The 16,582-nt window shown below is 44.5% G+C and overlaps 1 protein-coding gene across 1 annotated transcript in view; it reads left to right on the forward strand.

The window, feature by feature from the left end:
• Window positions 1-16,582, forward strand: part of LOC126212792 (neuralized-like protein 4) — a 303,166-nt gene that overhangs the window by 15,998 nt on the left and 270,586 nt on the right. The gene's annotated exons all lie outside the window — the stretch shown is intronic.

The following is a 16,582-nucleotide window of genomic DNA, read 5'->3' on the forward strand; positions in this document are numbered from 1 at the left end:
TGTGCCAAGTTTAATGTGTGGTATTGGATTTGCTCGAGTTTAGGTTGTCATCGTGCTAAAGTGGTTTTGCGTTTAGGTTGTCGGCGTGGTAACGCGGGTTGTAGAAGTGTTTTCGGTGGGTTGTTAAGGTTTTTTTTTTTTTTTTTATTTGCCGTTTTTGTTAGGTCTGATTAGTTTGATGTTTGTTGTGTGAAAAGAAGTATAATTATTTTCATTGCTTTTTAGTTAAGTATGGGTATGGCAGTGGAGCTTGTGAGTGAGTGTTGTGGGAGACGGTTCTGTGCACGCGTACCTGTGGCCGCGAACATTGGTGGCGTTGCCAGAGATTTTGTTGCCAAGTAATTTTTGTTTTGGTTTTATTCTGTAGTAATTGTGGTGTTTTGTCTGTTGCATATTTATGGTAGGTCAGTTGTGCTTCAACTCGTTTAGTGAATATGGGGTATTTGGTTTTTTGAGTAGTTGGAGTTTTGGTTCGGTGTTCTAGGTGTTGAGTTTTTGGTATCAGTAGTTGCAGTTGATCTATATGGTCAAGAGAAATGTCGGATTCCTGTGGTTTTGTTGGTGTAGTGGAATGTTGTAATTTAAATTTTTTTTACATTAATTGTTTTAGGATGGAGCAACATTTTTTTTAAATACATGTAGTTGTATATTTAGCTTGTCCCTACCCTAAACCCCCAGTTTTCCACGGGTGTCCCGTTACTTTCATTTTATTTTTGGTGCGAGATGTTATTATGTCATTTTTATTTTTGTTTGAGTTTGCCGATGTGTGTACGTAGTGATGTCGTTGCCGTATTGTATATGCTGGAAGTAGCTGTTTCCACCTTATTCTTGACGTCGTGGGTCAAAGCAGACTGTGGAATCGGCTACTCCTTCGATGCCCTTTAATTTCTGGCGTGCCTCGTAATTTGATACACTTGAAATCGTGACATTTACCGCAAGCTCTTTCCTCGTCAGTCTGATCTGACTCGTTTTGTCGTGTTCGCTTTCCACAGTTCATCGTGGAAACAGTCCACCGATTGCAGAATGCAGAAGAAGAGTCATAAGTAAACTTTTACCACATCCTCAATTAAAACCTGTATTTTCCCACTGTAGTTTGATATATTCAAGTCTTTAATAGGTTTGAAGGCATTAATAACATTAACATCTGCTCTCAAAAACGCCAATCGTATTTACATATGTTGGTGGTTACGTACGATTGTATTAATTCACAGTCGTACTGATTCCTAGCGTCACTAGTCAAAGATGAATTCGTCGTGTTTTTCAATATTTTCCTTCTGTGAAGTAGGGCAGAGCCTGGATGCTCTCAGATTTGGAGCACCTAGACTGACGGATCCCCTGTTTGGAGGACTGTATCGAATGCGTGTGCCTTATGCTGCTCCAGATACGCGAGGATTGATCTCTGCGGCCTGTAAAACTAGCGTGTGTGAGGGACGGGTCACAAAGGTGTCATTGTCACTTCGAAAACATAAAGTTACGTAATTACTTTTTTGTTTCTTTGTAGTTACTTGTCTGCAGTCCTTGTGCACACTGAAATCTCCTCACTACAATACTGTAGCGTGTCGGTAGAATAGCTAAACAAAATGGCCCTGTCTGTCAAAATGGAGACGGGTTCGCCAGTCCAGTTAATTTTGGCTCGTGTGGTGGCATGCGACTGTCTTGTCACGTGAGTGTTTCAGTTTGTAGTAGAACTACAGAATTCTTCCTAAAAGAAACAAAAAATAATAATTTTGTTACTTTAGTTTTTTGACTCGGTAATTAAGACTTTTGACAACCACTTGTACACTGTCAAGTAGAAGTAAAATCATCTAAAAGTTAATTAAATTTGCCTGTATTAACAGAAACAGGAAGACTAGGCAATGTAAATCATTAAAATAGGCAGGCAAAAAGTATTGTAAACACCTAAAATAGGCAATAAAAGTCAATATATATAAACTGTGGAAACTCCAGGATGGAAACAATAATATTAAGAGAAGGATAGATTGGTACTCACCAAATAACGGAGTCAGTGAGTCTCAGACAGGCGCAGTTGCTGCCGTGCCTTTACCGCACGGCACCCCACTCGTCACCGTCGCCACCACCTTCCTCTACACCGACATCCCCAGTGCCCGCGGTTTTACGCTATTCGGCACTACGTTTTCCGTCACTCCAACTGACTCCGAACCTCCGGCCTCGTTCCCGTTCGCTGTGACCGACTGTATTGTCGCTCACAATTACTTCTCTGAAGGCACCGTGTACAAACGAGTCTGTGGTACAGCAGTGGACTGTCACGTGTTACCGGCCTATTTGTGAGCCGTCCAGAGCAGTCCTCTGTAACTACCTAGAATAAACTGCTCCCTCGGTAAAGATTCACTGACGGTAACTTCGAGATCTGTGCAGAAGGTGAAGACACCTTCAACACATTCCTGCAGAACCTCCCCCATTCAGTTCAGCTGTTCCTGTCAACCCGTGAAGCCACCTTCCTCAATGTCGACCTCCGTTTCGAGGACACCTATGTCGGTACCTCTGCCTGCATCGAGCCTGCCGACTGTCAGTAATACCTCCACTTCGACAGCTGCCACCCACCTATTCCGAGAAGTCCCGTACGTACAGCCTATCCACCGGTGGCCGTCGCACCCGTAGTGTCTAGCATTTCTTCTCGGAATATGCCGTGGGTCTCAGTGGAGCCTTCGCGGGCCAAAATTACCCTCCGGACACGGATCGGAAACACGTCTCCCGTGCCCTGCCTCTCCGGTCACACTCCACCTCCCGACGTCCCACCGTCCGCTTACAGAAGAGAGTTCCCCTCGTGACTCGGTACCGTTCGGGACTGGAGCAACCGAAACACACACTCCTCCATCGTTTCGACTATCTCTCGTGGTGCCCTGAAATCGAGAATGTCCCGCCCACTATCCTTCCCACCTCTCCGACGGTATTATTCGGACGCCCACCGAGCCTACGCGATACCCTAGTCCGCCGCCACTCGACCCCACCTACCGACCCGTCGCCTCGTGGCTCGTATCCCTGTAATGGACCTAGATGCGAGGCCAGTCCCGTGCTTCCTCCTGCACCACCTACTCGAGTCTGCTCACCGGCACCACCTATCCCGTCCGAGGCAGGCCTACCTGCGAAACTGATCACGTGATTCACAAACTGAGCTGCAACCACCGTGTCACATTCTACGTGGGCACGGCAATTGACGCGCTGTCTGTCAGCGGACAAACTGCGGCCGAGGAACGGTCGGGTAACCCGGTCGACGAGCGAGCTGCCCGACACGACATTCTTCATTTTGATGACAACTTGACAGTGTGTGCCGTCTGGTTCCCTCCTACAGACGCCAGCTTTTCTGAATTGTGCCGGTCAGACGTTGGAAATATAACATACTGCGTATAAAATTGTATGAAAGTTTTCAGAAAAGCAACTGACATAATACTGACCTGTCCAGAATTCGATAAATAATACTGGTATCGATAACTACTGTTGGGGAAAAGTAATGCTAGGGGAGGATGCCCCGTTACAGCCTCCGTTTGGACAGCTGGTCAAATAGTGAATTATCCTGATTTTTGTAGCATTCAGATGTGGCAGTGTCGGGCTGTACTGTAAAGAGAGGGCAGGCATATCAGTCTGGGAGGTTCCGCTCGACCACATCCGACCGCCACGAGGGAGTGCCGCCCGCCGTATCGTGCACCGAGCACACCGTAACCTAGCTTCACACCTGTGGCTGCCGTACGAGAAAAAGTAACGGAGCCCCGGAGACATTCCGTGTCGTCCCGCACTAATTCTGACGCGAGTGGCACCCGGACCGGGGAGCTACCGTCCGATTAGTGTGCTGCCGTTAACACCTCAGTTGTGTTTCGAGTATTGCCACAAGTGGGGAGTACGGGTGGCCGACTGTGTCGAGTTTCGTTCGGCACCGAATTGCGGTTCTCCACCGTCCCGGAGGTCCGCGTCCGACGAGTATGTCGGCGACCGGGGGAGAGGCGGCGCGGCGTTACCCTTGGCGCCACGGCGTGGTCGGCTGCCGAGTGTGACTCGAGCTCACAGCTGGCAGCGAACGAGGGAACTCTGAGGCGACGCAGTACGTGACGTATATCCCGCACCCTCACGCGTTAGCTGTCGCGCGACAGTATACGTTCTCGACATTTTTCTGGCGGGACTGTACCGGTCGACACGTTTCACACTTACCTGTGGACTGTCAGAGTTATGCCGGGGTACTCTGACGGCCGGACAGCTCCCCAGATGTGCCACCTGTAGAACGCGTGTGGATCGGCTCGGATGTCGTCTCCGGAGAAGAGAATTTGTGGTGCCTTTTCCAGTTGAATCGGTGCCCGTATCCGAGCCAAACTCCCGACCCGACAAATTTCGTTTCCTTTCTCCATCTACACAGATACTCTGCAAGCCACTGTACGGTGCGTGGGGAGGGTACCCTTTACCACTACTATAGTTCAATTCTTTTATCTTGGCGGTTCGCGCTTGCCCGCCCAGATGCGGAGATTGCTCCGTTGCCAGTTGCATGCGCCAAGCAAACTTACGTTTAGGGGGGAGCGCGCAGTTCGTGAAGTAAAGCCACCACGGCCGCATTAACCGTTTCGCTGCTACAGAGACGTGCTCCCCGCATTCTGCGCTGTGTGCGATTTTGCCATCACCGCACTGCTCGCCTGTTCTGACACTGGTGTTCTGTCTGCTTTGACACACTTATCGTTCGATTTCACAGAAACTATTTGGCCCAAAAATTTGATTTTTACACATCTTCTTGACTGATACCTTCGCCCCATAAATGACTTAATTTTGTTTTGATGTTCAACGCAGTTATTGTGCAGCATTAAATGTAGTAAACCACTGCACGAAATTTTGAAGAGTTTGCAGAGGTTAAAGTCCGTAGCGTCTACTTTCCGTACGGTCGATTTCAGTTGCCACTAGAAATTTCAAAAAATTACATTCAAACGAATAAAATTCATGAAGTAAGACGCTTCGATATTGTTTTTAAATAAAGAAAATATTAAGCACAAAACAAGGTTCGAACTCGGGACCTTTCACTTAGTAGCCAAACACTTTAACCATTGTGCTAACGCAGCTCATTATTCAATGTACTTCCTGGGGGAGTTTAAACCAGGATGCAAAATACCAACAAACACTGTTGGTGTGGGTTCCTGTAGTCATGTCCTAGTTCACGAACCACGGGCAACGTATGAGTGGCCAAGTAAGTGGTCCCGACAGTCGGGATACCAGTTACTTTGGAACAAGGCTGGGCATCTCGGACATATTCTGAGTCATGGTCACCTTTGTGCTCGTACGGCAAAGACTACCAAATCCACCGGTTAGTCCCTCAACCGTTAGGGGTAAAACCCGATGGGACTCGGGGCAAGTAAGGCTAACAACCTGCTTCCCTGCTACTTTAAATATGATGCTGGCAACAATCGGAGCAAGATGCCTCGGACCTTTGGAGGTGACGGAGTCCCACCTCCAACTGACAAACCAGGGACTCCTAAGATACAACTTGGCAAACAAATTGTAATGAGATGGGGAGCTATTAATATCAATGGGGGCTACTCTGGGAAGAAGGTAGAGCTGGCAGAGGCTGCAAGTAAGATGGGGCTGGACGTTTTAGCTGTTAGTGACATTCGGGTAAGGGGTGAGAAAGAAGAGGAAGTGGGAGAATACAAGGTCTAACTGTCAGGAGTCAAAGCAGGAAAAGCACAATGGGGTGTAGGGCTTTACATCAGGAAAGAAATGGAACCCAGTGTAGTTGCAATAAGGTATGTAAACGAACGACTGATGTGGATAGATTTGACAGTGTCTAGCAAGAAAATTAGGATTGTGTCAGTATATTCGCATTGTGAAGGGACAGATCAAGATAAGATGGATAGTTTTTATGAGGCACTCGGTGATGTAGTTGTTAGGGTAAAGGACAAGGACAGTGTACTGCTCATGGGTGATTTTAACGCCAGGATTGGAAATCGAACAGAAGGGTATGAAAAGGTTATGGGTAAATTTGGAGAGGATATGGAGGCCAACAGGAACGGGAAACAACTCTTGGATTTTTGTGCCAGTATGGGCTTAGTAATCACAAACTCCTTTTTTAAACATAAGAACATTCACCGGTATACTTGGGAAGGCAGGGGAACCAGATCTGTCATTGACTATATAATAACAGATCAGGAAGGCTGTGAGGGACACACGTGTATTCAGGGGAGTCTTTGAGGACACTGATCATTATTTAATCTGCAGTGAAATTGGGATTGTGAGGCCGAAAGTGCAGGAGGTCAGGTCCATATGTAGGAGGATAAGAGTGGAGAAACTTCAGGATAAGGAAATCAGGCACAAGTACATAACAGCGATCTCAGAAAGGTACCAGTTAGTTGAATGTAGTCAATTACAGTCATTGGAAAAGGAATGGACAAGGTACAGGGACACAGTAATAGAAGTGGCTAAAGAATGTCTTGGAACAGTAGTGTGTAAAAGTAGGATGAAGCAAACAGCTTGGTGGAATGACACAGTCAAGGCAGCCTGTAAAAGGAAAAACAACGCGTATCAAAAATGGCTACATACTAGAACTCAGGTAGACAGAGACAGTTATGTTGAAGAAAGAAACAAATTGCAGCGGCTACACAGGATAATTGAAATGGCCTGGGAGTCGGGTCAGGTTCCATCGGACTGGACAAAAGCAGTAATCACACCAATCTTTAAACATGGAAACAGAAAAGATTGTAACAACTACAGAGGTATCTCTTTAATCAGCGTCGTGGGTAAAATCTTCTCAGGTATTGTTGAAAGGAAAGTGCGAGTATTAGTTGAGGACCAATTGGATGAAAATCAGTGTGGGTTTAGGCCTCTTAGAGGTTGTCAGGACCAGATCTTTAGCTTATGGCAAGTAATGGAGAAGTGTTATGAGCGGAACAGGGAATTGTATGTAAGCTTTATAGATCTAGAAAAGGCATATGACCGGGTTCCTAGGAGGAAGTGATTCTCTGTTCTACGAGATTATGGAATAGGAGGCAAACTTTTGCAAGCAATTAAAGGTCTTTACATGGATAGTCAGGCAGCAGTTAGAGTTGACGGTAAATTGAGTTCACGGTTCAGAGTAGTTTCAGGGGTAAGACGAGGCTGCAACCTGTCTCCACTGTTGTTCATATTATTTATGGATCATATGTTGAAAACAATAGACTGGCTGGGTGAGATGAAGATATGTGAACACAAAATAAACAGTCTCGCATATGCGGATGACTTAGTTGTGATGGCAGATTCAATTGAAAGTTTGCAAATATTTCAGAGCTAGATGAGAAATGTAAGGACTATGGTATCAAGATTGGCATCTCGAAAACGAGAGTAACGTCAGTGGGAAAGAAATATAAACGGATTGAGTGCCAAATAGGAGGAACAAAGTTAGAACAGGTGGACGGTTTCAGATACTTAGGATGCATATTCTCACAGGATGGCAACATAGTGAAAGAACTGGAAGCGGGGTGTAGCAAAGCTAATGCAGTGAGCGCTCAGCTACGATCTACTCTCCTCTGCAAGAAGGAAGTCAGTACCGAGACTGAGTTATATGTGCGCCGTTCAATCTTTCGACCAACTTTGTTGTATGGGAGCGAAAGCTGGGTGGGTTCAGGTTACCTTATCAACAAGGTTGAGGTTACGGATATGAAAGTAGCTAGGATGATTGCAGGTACTAGTAGATGGGAACAATGGCAGGAGGGTGTCCACAATGAGGAAATCAAAGAAACACTGGGAATGAACTCTATAGATGTAGCAGTCAGGGCGAACAGACTTAGATGGTGGGGTCATGTTACACGCATGGGAGAAGCAAGGTTACCCAAGAGACTCATGGGTTCAGCAGTAGAGGATAGGTGGAGTCGGGGTAGAGCAAGGAGAAGGTACCTGGATTCGGTTAAGAACGATTTTGAAGTAATAGGCTTAACATCAGAAGAGGCACCAATGTTAGCACTGAATAGGGGATCATGGAGGAATTTTATAAGGGGGACTATGCTCCAGACTGAACGCTGAAAGGCATAATCAGTCTTAAATGATGATGATGATGGTGATGATGATGATGACACTGTTGGTATGACTATGAATTACTCAAGTTTCGTCGAAGTACAATAGGAAATAAACAATTACCGCTGTTCTTTATTGCAAAAAAGCGATTAGTGAGAATGATACAAACACCTTTCCTTGCCTGCATTAGAAGGCTTATTGCTTGTTTGGTTTAATTAATTAATAGAATATGAAGCAATTGGTATAAAGAATGTTTTTTTCCGAACTTTCTATAAAAGAAATTTGGCTATCAAGACATTCCTTTTGTTCAATTACTTTATTTATGACTGAACGTTTCTAAAACTGAAGTCACTCGTCTGTGCTCTGCACTGCAGTCGAGCTCTGGCAACGTCGTCCTCTGTTCATTGGCTGACTGTGTTTTGTGACGTCAGATGCGCAGAACGAAGCTAAACTCGGCCGCCGTCGTAAATGGCGCGCACTTTAGTGATTCCCTCCCCTGCTCCACGTGCAAATAGGGTGAGGGAAAAACGGCTGTCTGCGTGCCTCCGTACGAGCCCCCAATCTCGTACCTTATCTTCGCAGTCCTTACGGGCGATGTACGACGGCAGTACAATCGTTAGGCAGTCGACTTAGAGTGCCAGTTCTCTAATTTTTCTCAGTAGTTTCCCCAAAAAGAACGTCACCTTCCCTCCAGGGTTTCCCATTTGAGTTCCCGAAGCACCTCTGTATAACTTACGTGTTTTTGAACCTACCGTTAACGAATCTAGCAGGCCACCTCTGAATTGCTTCGATGTCTTCCTCCGGTTCGACCCGGTGCGGGTACCGAACGCTCGAGCATTACTCTAGAATATGTCGCACCCGCTTCCTGTGTGCGGTCTCCTGTACGTGAGACCCTCTCTTACCGTAAACTCTCCCCCTAAACCGGTGCCACCGCTCACCTCCCCCCAACACAATTCTCACACGACCGTTCCATTTTGTATCGCTCTGCAGTGTTACGTCCAGATATTTAAATGACTGGACTGTGTCTAGCGGGACACTAGCAATACTGTACCCGAACATTACAGGTTTGTTCTTCCTACTTGTCCGCATTAACTTACATTTTTTCCACATTTACCGCTAGCTGCAATTTGTCACACCGACTGGAAATTTTGTCTAAGTCGTCTCGCATCTTCCTACAGTCACTCGACTTCGACACCTTGCTGCACACCACAGCAAACGAGCGCACGTTGCTGCCTATCCTGTCCGCCAAATCATATACGTTTGTAGAGAACAGTGGCAGACTTATTACACTTCCCTGGAGCACTCCTCGTCTCTGACGAACACTCGGCGTCGCAGACCGCGTACGGGGTTCTGTGACGTAAGAAGTCTTCGAGCCACTCGTGTATCTGACAATGTAATGTGTACGTCCGTACCTTCGTTAACGACTTGCAGCGGGGCACTGTGTCAGATGCTTCCCGGAAGTCTAGAAATATGGAATCTGCCTGTTGTCCGTCACCCGTATGTAGTGGTTAATAAAAAATTAAATGGAGAAGAGAGACCGTGAAAAAGGGAAAGAATGAAAAGCAAATTGGACTTTGTATTACAGAAAAGCTATCGGACTTCGTGATTCGGAAAAGCTATTGTTGGGGTGGTCCTTGTGGCGTTTTCGAGCAAAAATTAAACCAATTTCCATTACAAAAATTATTGAAAAAGAACAGAGAATAACAAAATGTAACTGGCAGAGGAAAATGGTGTAGATAAGAGTTCATACTTTACTGTGTTAACATGTCTTCTTTCGTGCGGCTTCCAGGTCTTCAAAAATCTCCTACTTCCTTTCTGCGTGAAAAGTCTGCTCTGAAATCTTGCAATCGTCCAGGAATCACTAATTTATACAAATAAAAATAATCTTGATACTGAATGCAATTTAATTTACTTTGCTACTTCCGTCCTCCGAATTTCATAACTTCCACAATATGTCTACACATTAAAATCACATCACATCTGCCTTAAGCTTCCGCTCTCAAGAGACCAACAAGAAACAGATAGAAATACAAAAAAGAGTTACAATTTTAGTATTTTCTCTGCCGTCGAGCGCTCATAACACTGCGATGGCACAATTCATGACTGAGGGAACGAGTGCAGCGCGGCGAAATTCAAAGTCGCACTACACGTAGTTCGCAGAATTTCAAGTGACAGAGGGGCGAGCCGAGATTCGCACGAGTGGTGCTTTCTACAACTGTGCCGATTTGTGGACATAAGCTTCTCAGTTTCGAGAAAGTTTATTATATTCGAATTGAGAATATGTTCGAGGATTCTGCAGTAAACTGAAGGAAGTGATATTGGTGTGTAATTGTGTGGGGTCCATTCTCTTACCCTTCTTATAGACAGGAGTCACCTCCTTGGTTTCACTATTTTTGGTGAGACAGTATATTTCTGTCCCCCTTCCCCATCTCTGCTAGTGGTTCTCAGCCTGTGTCTACTTGTTAAGCAACCCTTGAGACTAAAATAGTTTTAACACTGAACTGCTGCCTAAAAGCGCTATTTAGTTTACCGAAAGCGTGCCGGCGTGTATTTCGACTTTCGTTTTCCCATTGCCGTCCGAACACACTACCGTCTTCGGCAGCCTTAAGTTCTACTGTATAATCCGGGCAGCACGCGTCTGTGAAGAATACCGATTCGCTCCTCAGCTTCATTTAAGTCACTCGGAGAATTAAGAAACTGTTCTTCCGTTGTGTTTGATTGAAAGAAGAGTAAAATTCTTCAGTCAGTTTGTCTGCACCACCAAGTCATCTCAGAACTGCAGTCTCGTAATTTATTTTCTGACGTAAATGCCCAGTGAACAGAAACACGATAGTTGCCGTTAAATCGGGGGTGGTGTAGAATTTGACTGACGAGGTGTGCCGTTGCGCTCAATCTGGCTGGCGCATTTCCCACACCACCACGCTGCGCTGTGTGACTGTAATAAGGAGGGTGAAGACTGGGAAACGGCATATGTGCCACATTTAAATCAGATTGCAGTCATATTGCATATGACTTGGATTTATATTTGACACTTCTTAAAAAAGGTTCAGTATTATGTAATTATTTTTGGAACACTGTAGATGTAATACTTTTTTTCTAATACAGACTGTCAGTATAGGGACACACTCAGATAATTTCACATATTTTCACGCTTAAGTTGTCACATAATCGTAACTTGTTTAGTTTTGTAACTGAAAAAAGTCTCTAACACACATGTATCAGTTGAAATATTATAGCATGGACACGTGGCAACTATCTGAGGAAAGCAGTGTAGATGTACTAGACAGTTTTAATGCCAAATGTATTTGTCTTTCAAATGGGAAATACCTTGCAGGTCTAACATTTACATCTGCACGTGCACAAGGGCACTCTCAGCTGACACGTCAGACAGTCCCGAAAACAGTTTGAAAACAAATGTAAGATTTGCAGTGTGTTGTAAACGTTTAGGAAACAGTCCTCGTAATTCTTTTACGGTGACAGTGAATTCTTCAAACTTCACGCTTTCTTTAATGCCAGTGACCGTAGAGAACTGTACTGTCTGTCAGAATGTGTCCCTTCTATAATGCAATTTCTTTTAAATGCGTCACTATTGAACCAGAAAGATGTTACACTGCAGTATCTCAATGTGGGCGGTGTGCAGTAAGGTCCATTTAAAGTACGAAGTCTGAAATCCGTGCCAGATGTTCTAATTTTTGTCCCTGCACTAGTTTCATTTCGTAAATACAACAGCGGTGGTTTTAAATTGAAAAATTGTTCCGGGCATACAACTCGACTTAACCGACATACTTTTCATTCGTACACGAAGTCTATGTATTCTTTGTTTAATTCCACTGAAAACTGTTGCAGCTGACAGAGGAGTAACGTGTCTGACTTCGGAAATTTTACTGTTTGTACAACCAATTTCTTAACTTGCTCTGAGCCTCCAAACTTAGTACAAATTGCTTTTTGATGTAGAGAGCAATGAATCTCATCTGCCCATTGTAAATTTTTGCCCCTTCACTGTCAACAAAATCTTTAAATTCTTTCTGCACGGTATTATAATGTCGTTTCGTAGCAAATACGCAGTACCGGTCGCATACGTTTGTGGAGAATTCTCCTCCCTCTCATCTGTCACTGCCATTCATTTTAAAGGATCGCGACGATAGATCGCTAGAGTTCCCCTTTTGTTGTGCAGACAGCCACTTTACCTGTGAACGTCTTTAGTACCTGGAGCAAATAGGTACGGGCAGATAGCACCGTATAAACATTGCCGATGCTGTGATTCTGCAGAACTGAGAGTCGTGATGACCGAAAAATGCGGCACCGCTGTACCGAACGAAATGTCGTGCAGTTCCGGGCGCTTCGGAGGAGGACCGAGGGGAGGCGAGTGACGGGCCGGGGAACTCGATCCGCACGTACTGCGCGTGTGAAATTTGGCACGCCGTGGCCGCCTCTGCTTTAAATGGTACTTCCCAAATGTGTCCTCCAAATGTTTGCATTGCAATTGAAAAGTTTTATATTAAAGGTTTTGATTCTGAGCTCAGTATTCTGACACACTGTGGGAGATTTAATTAGTGTCGCCATCAGATTTTAGTGAGCTCCCTTAATCGATAATGGTGTTAACTGGAGCATCAGATTACCTTTCCACAAACTCACGAGCAAACGATCACCTGCCAACTTAACCTAGACGTCACACTACACTACAGATCAGTCTGTCCCTACATCTAAGATTTAATAACTCACATTCGTAGGCGTCGCCTAATCGTAATCGAACTGTCATTTTCTGACCTAACAGAGATCTCGGGCTCTGTCCACTGCAGTCGCATTCTAAAAAGTAGAGTCAAACCGTTAACCATTTCAGTTATAAATATGAGTCATCCTGTGGTGTAGTTCTACTTGTCGTGTCTGTGCTTGCTAAGAAAATGGGATCAGAAGTTCCGTCTTATGCGAGACACCTTTTTTGTTTTGTTTCACCTGTACACGTTTCAGCACTTTCGTGCTATTGTCAGTGGATTCAGTTTTTATTTTCAACTGTAAAATTGTTGTTACGTATTGTTGTGGTGCGTTCTCCTGCCTATTTACTTCGCCAACAACACAGGAGAACGCACCACAACTTCAAAACTGTAAGTTACAGACAGAAAAAGTGATACAGTCTTATTTCCGTTCGTAAATGCATAACAGACAGAAAATAAATTACGTTTTGCTGTTTGCAGATGACAAGTTGTATATTGTGTAGCAGAATAGCTACAAAAATAAATGGACAATAACATCGTGTAAGGTATGTTGACTAATGCTTACACCCACTTTTTGCCAATTAAGTTATAAATGCAACTTCTACATAATGTTGTAAACAACACAAATGTTTATATGTAACAATAGTTTTACAGAAAAAAAAATAATAATTTGAACCCACTGACGATAGCACAAAAGTGCTGAAACATGTGTGGGTGAAACAAAACAAAAAAGGTGTCTTGCATAAGGCGGAACTTCTCATCCTGTATAAATTTTTGCCCATTTGTATTCCAGGTTTGATTATTGGCTGTTATTTTTATTTGTGGTTCACTATTCCTGTTTCAGTTTACGTTTTGTCATTGGAGGCAGTGCATAGACATGTGAAAACTACAAAATGAAGTATTGAGTGGAGAAATTGGAACATTTTGGAAGTGTTCTCTTGTTTGAATCCAGTGGAGGGGTGACAGCAGCAGAGAGGGACAGAAATATTTGCACTGCATTTGAGGATAATGCTGTCGGGCAGAGCACGACGAAGTAGTAATTGTTTACGTTAGTGACACTCTTTATTCGGAAAGACCTATATGGTTTGATAAATATCATTTAAACACCTTAAACCGTGTCACTGCACTCGAGAAGAGTCAAATGTGATGAACTGTGATCATTCCACCACAGTGTGACATTTGCACGCTACGGGGAAGGTTAAAAAATTGGGTGTGTGGGTGCTGCACGCTCCGAGGCCAAAACCACAGTGCGTGACCGTACGTGGTACGTGCGTCTCCGTTTTCTAGTCGTCAGTTGGCTCGTGAACGACACCGACCGTTCCTGTCCTGTATCGTTACTGGTGACGGAAAATGCTGCTCTTATGCTAACGTAAGAAAGGAAAATAAATGCTGAGGCCGTACAGAGCAGCGACTCCCTGTACAAACACCCGTGTAACCACTCATTAATCGGGCACCACTTTTCCTATTTTCAGAGACCTGCTCCTCGCTAATGAGTTGACATACAGATCTAAATTTCTTATGCATCTAGTATGTAGACCACTTAAGTTGATATAATGTACAAAAAGTAGGATAAACCATTCAGATTTTTTATGAAAAATTTTGAAAAAGTGTTTTTCATGCTGTGCTTCAAAATTGACAGTAGACACTTCATCTTTTGCACTGTAATTCCTCAGTCCTACATAACAGTGAAAAGATGCATATATATATATATATATATATATAATAGAGGGTCTTTAAATATGTCTGCTTATGTCTGTATGTGTGGATGGATGTGTGTGTGTGCGAGTGTATACCTGTCCTTTTTTCCCCTTAAGGTAAGTCTTTCCGCTCCCGGGATTGGAATGACTCCTTACCCTCTCCCTAAAAACCCACATCCTTTCATCTTTCCCTCTCCTTCCCTCTTTCCTGACGAGGCAACCGTTGGTTGCGAAAGCAGAATTTTGTGTGTATGTTTGTGTTTGTTTGTGTGCCTGTCGACCTGCCAGCGCCTTCGTTCGGTAAGTCACCTCATATATATATATATATATATATATATATATATATATATATATATATATATATGAAACAAAGATGATGTGACTTACCAAACGAAAGTGCTGGCAGGTTGATAGGCACACAAACACACACACAAAATTCAAGATTTCGCAACCAACGGTTGCCTCGTCAGGAAAGAGGGAAAGACGAAAGGATGTGGGTTTTTAGGGAGAGGGTAAGGAGTCATTCCAATCCCGGGAGCGAAAAGACTTACCTTAGGGGAAAAAGGACAGGTATACACAAAAAAGGACAGGTATACACTCGCGCGCACACACACACACACATATGCAGAGATCTCTGCCCAAACTCTTTGCCTTTACAAATGTCTGTGTATGTGTGGATGGATATGTGTGTGTGTGCGAGTGTATACCTGTCCTTTTTTCCCCCTAAGGTAAGTCTTATTTCGCAACCAACGGTTGCCTCGTCAGGAAAGAGGGAAAGACGAAAGGATGTGGGTTTTTAGGGAGAGGGTAAGGAGTCATTCCAATCCCGGGAGCGAAAAGACTTACCTTAGGGGAAAAAGGACAGGTATACACAAAAAAGGACAGGTATACACTCGCGCGCACACACACACACACATATGCAGAGATCTCTGCCCAAACTCTTTGCCTTTACAAATGTCTGTGTATGTGTGGATGGATATGTGTGTGTGTGCGAGTGTATACCTGTCCTTTTTTCCCCCTAAGGTAAGTCTTTCCGCTCCCGGGATTGGAATGACTCCTTACCCTCTCCTTTAAAACCCACATCCTTTCATCTTTCCCTCTCCTTCCCTCTTTCCTGACGAGGCAACCGTTGGTTGCGAAAGCTAGAATTTTGTGTGTATGTTTGTGTTTGTTTGTGTGTCTATCGACCTGCCAGCACTTTCGTTTGGTAAGTCACATCATCTTTGTTTTTTGATGTATATAAAACAAACCTCCTGTGACTTACCAAACGAGAAAGCACTGGCAGATAGACACAATAAAACACACACACACACACACACACACACACACACACACACACACATATCCACAGGCCTGTTGCACTGTGATAATGCTATGGTACAATGTGGGTGCGCCCCTCTGAGTAGTGTTTTTAGGATGCCCCTGCTCTCCCCGTTTCCACACACCCCGTCCTGTTCTTTCCCCCTTCCTGCTGCCCTGACGTCCTTTTTTCCTATATGTTTGCAAGTTACCCCTTCCCCACGACTGACGACTGGAGTGTGCTGTTCGTGTTGTGCCTCACTCGATTTCTGCCATCCTAGATTGTGTGACTGATGACCTTGCCGTTTTTTTTTTTAATTCGGTAGTTGAGCCTTCCACTCAGTTTTTTATTACAGCTGAGCTACCGTGCTGGCAGATATTAAGCATCGCACAAGGTTTGAACTCGTAACCTTCCGCTTAGCAGCCCAACACCTTAACCATTACGCTAACACAGCTCACCGTGCTGTTTGGTGGCGGCCCGCTGCTACGCCCCCTACTCCCTCCCGCCCCCTTTCTTCCACACCCCCCTCCCCCTTCCTCCCAATTGACCGACCGACCGAAACTTGAATCTATTCACTGCGAGTTGAACTACTATGTTTTCTGAGTGAGGAGCTCTGTTACGTTGGAAATGTGGTAGTACTGTTCAGAGGGGCAGTCCACACAGTACAGCGCGTTAATATATGTTCTTTGTTTTTTCGCAGGACGACAGATCGTGTGAACGTTTCTCGAAACACAGATGCAGTACAACGAAGACAGTTCAAATTGTGCCATTCTACTCACTGTCATTAATACCTTTCTCGTTAAGAGACTTCCGACAGATGGAAATGGGAGCAGTGTTGCTTCGGAAGCTCGTGCAAATGCTTTTTGAGAACAGCTGCAAGTAGTGCAGTACGTAGCTTTCAA

The sequence above is a fragment of the Schistocerca nitens genome, chromosome 11, assembly GCF_023898315.1.
Source record: "Schistocerca nitens isolate TAMUIC-IGC-003100 chromosome 11, iqSchNite1.1, whole genome shotgun sequence".
NCBI classification, from domain to species: Eukaryota; Metazoa; Arthropoda; class Insecta; order Orthoptera; family Acrididae; genus Schistocerca; species Schistocerca nitens.